Source organism: Ictalurus punctatus, chromosome 28 (genome assembly GCF_001660625.3).
Source record: "Ictalurus punctatus breed USDA103 chromosome 28, Coco_2.0, whole genome shotgun sequence".
NCBI lineage: Eukaryota > Metazoa > Chordata > Actinopteri > Siluriformes > Ictaluridae > Ictalurus > Ictalurus punctatus.
This window is the reverse complement of record NC_030443.2, coordinates 15020203-15025566: the sequence shown is the minus strand read 5'-3', so window position 1 is coordinate 15025566 and position 5364 is coordinate 15020203. Positions and strand designations below refer to the sequence as shown.

The 5364-nt window shown below is 42.1% G+C and overlaps 1 pseudogene; it reads left to right on the top strand.

The window, feature by feature from the left end:
- Window positions 1-1089: 1089 nt before the first annotated feature.
- Window positions 1090-1924, top strand: LOC108259780 (craniofacial development protein 2-like; annotated as a pseudogene).
- The last annotated feature ends 3440 nt before the right edge of the window (window positions 1925-5364 follow it).

The following is a 5364-nucleotide window of genomic DNA, read 5'->3' as shown; positions in this document are numbered from 1 at the left end:
TTAATATCGGTCTGCCTCAAGCTTGTCAGATGTCACAAGTTTAGCACCCAGTCATAGAAGCGGACAAATCAGGCTAAGGCACACTGACACTTCTGGTGTGAAAGAAGATTCTAATTCTGGATAATTAGCTGACGAGAGCAGGCACAAGAAAGGAAGGAGGTGAGGAAGGAGAGAGAGAAGAAGAGGGTGAAGTGGCAGTGCGTCGTAAGCATTTTTTGTCAACCAGAGGACATTTTGGCAGTCCGTGTTGGGCAGCCTGTCTGTCTCTCTGACCTCGTTTAGGTGCTTTTTGTCTTGGGGTCAATGTGTTTTATGAGATACTTCATTATTATGGTTATATGGTCTTATAGTTTGTTATGTAAGGAATAAATTGCTTGCCATGTTGTTATAGGAAAATAATCATCAGGGTGGTGTGATGCAGCCAAATGTTCCCAGAAGTTCACTATTGTTGATTATTTTCCTAAAACAGCACTATTTTATTCTGCTTATACCTCAGCAATTCATTAGCATGTTGACATGTTACTGGAAAACTGCAAGGCCTATTTTTTTATTTTTTTATTTACTGAAACTGTTTCACCCCTGACTGTTATGAAGTGCTGACACTTCTTCCAAAAAGGCTAACTAAGGATCTCCTTGCAGAAAAAAATCATATTTTTATTTGTTAAATACAGTGTTGTTTTTCTTTTGTTTTTTTAAAAATATGTTTACTATAACACTTGACTCGCAATTATGGTCAGAGCTGCTGTTATAGAAAATTAATCAACACCTTCTGAGCAATCAGATTTGAGAATTCAACAGCGTTGTGGTATAATGATAATTAATTAGTAATGCATGTAAACAAAGTGAATTGGGAAACTGCATTTATAGCCATTTTTCTAATCCAAAGCTCATTCATGATTATTATTATTTTCTGATTAAAAATAAGATGTACTACAGTTGAAGGTGATTACTTAATTAATTAATTAATTTTTAAATAAGATGTACTGCAGTCAAATTTTTAACGAGCTTCTGAATCCCTCATCGGATGGATACCTGTGCGACAGGGTAATCGTGTGCCTCTGGACCAACCATGTATGAATTAAAATCGTACAAGTCTACACACCGACTGACAGTGCCGACGACACTGAGAAGCATGAGTTTTACAGCCAACAATATGATACCCTTGACGAAATACCTCATCATGACCTGAAGATCATCCTTGGTGATTTCAACGCGCAGCTGGATGGTTTTCGAAATGGACTTGAGCCTACCCTTGGTCCTTTTGCATCATCTGAACATCTGAGTGATAACGGTGAGCGGCTGATCTCGTTCTGCGACCATAGCGACCTTTGTATCAGTAAGACCTTCTTTCAACATGAAGATGTGGCATGCGCCAGACGGCATCACCTTTAATGAGATCAATCACATCTGCATCAGTAGACGATGGCAGATATATCTCTGGGATGCGCAAGTATACAGGGCAGTGGACACTGGCTCTGATCACCATCTAGTCCTGCCGAATCTTAAGCTGAAACTCACACACCAAAGACAAGTCGTGGTCAAGTGTTCGTATGCCATAGAGAAGCTTAAAGACCGAGATACCACTGACGGGTTTGCGCTTAACCTACGAAATCGGTTCGAGATCCTTGCCGATGTATCCACGTTGAAGACAGTTGGACGGAGATGAAGACCATCATCCGGAGCTGCGCAGAAGAGAAGATTGGGAGCCGATGGAGAAAAATTAACAAAGGATGGATTTAAGACAGGACGTGGCAACTGATCGATGAAAGACGAAGAGCGAAACAGTGGAGGGACCAGGCTGTACCTGCAACCACACTATACATTGATCTCAACCGCTGACTCGGTCGATCATGTTGTTGAGAAGAAAGACTGGCTCCTACGAAAGGGACGCAGCTTCTATGAAAGGGACTCCAGAATGCTCTAGTGAATCGTCAGTAAGCTCCTGCTGACCACAGCTGTACAGGGCGAAAGGTGGATGGAACATTTTCAAGATGTCCTCAACCAACCTGACCCACCCGCCATGTACGATGGGTCAGCATGGGTGAAATTTCGGTCGAAGAGATGAAGATGGTCATCAAAGAGCTCCAGAACAATAATGTGGCTGGACTAGATGAGATCAATCCAGAGCTCCTCAAAGCAGTGGTCAGCCCTTGGGCATGCAGCTGACTTGCCTAGTCACCATCTGCTGGCACTGGAGGGAAGTCCCTGAGGATTGGAGAAAAGGCGTCATCTTCCGGCTCCCCAAGAAAGGCATTGTCACAGACTGAACAATTTGGCGAGGCATCACACTCCTTTCGTTTTCAGAGAAGGCTTTCTGTGCTGTTCTCTTGCATCGTTTGCACCGCACTATCGACCGACGGCTGCGAAAAGAGCAGGCGGGTTACCGTAGTGGCAACTCCTGCTGCGAATAGATCTTCATACTACGAAATGTCATCGAACGATGCATCGAATATTGCCATGCAATCTCTATCAACTTTATCGATTTCAAAAAGGCGTTCGACAGAAACCATAGAGCCTCGTTGTGGGCAATGCAATGCTGAAAATGCACAGGTGCCCGCTGGGGGCCAGGCGTGGCTGGTGCCGACCCCACACCAGCTGGCAGCAAACCTTCATCAGCGATCTCAAGCTCGCCTGCTTATCCTGGGACGAAGTTGAAGCACTGGCGGAGGCCAGGCAATGGCGGAGAGACCTCATCGCCTGATGTGCCCTATAGTATGGGAAGTCTAAGTACGTAAGACAGTTCAATCTGGCCTACACTTCAGTCCTATTAGAGTTCAGTCCTAATAGTGACCAAATATGACAGGACAAAACACGTCTAAAGAAACCTTTTTTATCAACAATAAAGAAACAGAAAACAGGAACATAAAGGATGGCCTGCCCAGTCCTTGAGTGAATAGATTGCTCATTCACTGCAAAATTACATTTCCATTTGAATGCCACTACCAAGGATGCCATTGTGTCATCTAACATTCCACTCAAAGTAACATGATCCAACTGCCTCAAATACATGCAGCAATTAGTAACTTCCTTTTCCTAATTTGCTTATTTTGTCTTTCTGTGATGGTTAAGTGATCCGTTTTCTGTGTAATGCAATCAATGTTAAATTTATATATCCAGCTGCATTCAGCAAGTATTTCAAATGCATGAATGTATTTTTACACCCTCTTTAAAAAAAAGTTTCCCCAAAGGTTCTAAATCTCTCTGACTTTGTTGTAGGGTTCTACATAGAATTTTTAAGGTTTGCCTAGATTCACAAACCAAGAGAGACCTTTAAGCTTATAGATTTAACCTGTCTGTATGAAAATGTAATGCATGGAAATCACTGAACAGGCATACTATAACTATAACATAAACTTACACCATAAGAATAATATGAACAACAAAAAACCTGCAATGCCATTGTTGTAGCATGCTGCGTTATGTCCAGGCAGTAGGTTGTGATGAGAGTTGTGTGTGACCTGTATACAAACCCCAAGCTTACACGTGTGTTTCTGAGAGATCTTTATATTGGTGTAGAATGAAGATCCTTGATATGTAGTGATGTCTACTTTATTGGCAACAGATTCAATTGCATTCTCTGCCAGAAGAGATGGTTTCAAGTAAAGTGATTGTTTATTCACCTCTATTGTTTTAACAGTCATTTGTATGTGTTGTTTGAATACATCTTAACTAATTTGCATAGAAATGAGAAAAGCTCAGTTCAGGAGTTACTTGTTGCACTGCCTATTGCCACGCTTATAATATATGGTATATAGTATGGTATATGGTATAAGAGACAGGATGCAAGTGCGTAATCTCAGTGTTGTGTTCAACAGCGTAAATCCAATAATCATTGTCATAGTTCACAGCAGGGGTCAAAGAACAGGCAGGCAACATCACAAGAATGATCTATAGTCATCAAGATAAACACTGGGATCTAAACCAGGAAGTCACATGAGAAACAAAGGAACATATGAACAAGGATGCAATGCAGTAGAACATGAAACAAGGCACAGAAATGCACAAGACTTCATGACAAGACAAAAACACAGAGGGGCTTAAATATACAATCTAATCAGGACCAAAGTCATGCCAGAATGCGGAACAGGTGAGTACAATTGTGACATAATTGGAAGATAAACCAATGACAAGACAAGGCAGAGACAAGACTCAAGTCATAACAAAATGCATATGACAAATGTAAACAAGGAAGCACATGGATGATGGAAACAAAACATGACAGGACCTTAACACAAACATGGACACAGCACCGGTCACACTCAGAACCATGCTGCGCACTGAGAGGGGAAATACGTGACAGCTGTTGCTGAAATCATGGCTCTGTGTCGCACACGTACATAGAAAACGAAGGGTCACCTGTCGCTACTGTAGTCAATGTGATGCAGACCCTGATCAGAAAAAAAAACTGTGAAGGCCACATTAGTGTCATACACCACATCAGTTCTTCTGACTGATCACCATTATCCTATGATGAAACATTCTTATCCTGATGGGAGTGTCCTCTTCCAGAATGGCTTGATGAGGATGGAGGATGGGGCGGCTGTGGCTCAGGTGGTAGAGCAGGTTGTCCACTAATCATAGGGTTGGTGGTTTGATTCCCGGCCCATGTGACTTCACATACCGAAGTGTCCTTTGGCAAGACACTGAACTCCAAGTTGCTTCCGAAGTTAGCACCTTGCATGGCAGCTCTGCTACCATTGGTGTGTGAGTGTGTGTGAATGGGTTAATGAGACACAGTGCAGACCATTTACCCTGAAAATAATGTCAATCATATTCTATGGCCATCACACTCAACAGATCTCAACACCTATGGGAGATTTTTAATGATGTGTTAGACAGCACTCTCTACTACCATCTTTACACCGACTGAGGGAATATTGTTTCTGGGAGAATAGTGTTCATCGCTCTATTACAGTTCCAGGGACTTGTAGAACCTATTAAGCACAGTAAAGCTGGTTAATTTTGGCCAAACACCTTGTTATTTTTGCTTTTATTCATCTATTAACCAGGTGGACCAATGCATCATAATTCCAACTGACTGTCCCTCGTATGTAAAACTTTATAATAGAGATCAGTGTATTACTCTATTTGGGCTTGGACCAGTGCTTAGTCCACATCACCAAGGTGGGCATTAACCTATGAAAACCACATATTTTTGAAATGATATCCATTACTGTTTGCGACAGGCCTCCTAAACCACACACTTTGATGATCTTGCAGTCTGACAAGCTGAGCCAAGTGACACTAATGGCTTTGGGCACAAATCAGAGTCAGTTTATTACATCCCAGTGGCCAAGCAGTTCTTCCTGCTCTAGTACTCTTCTCCTCACTCATAGAGGTGTTTCACTGAAATCAGGAACTAGA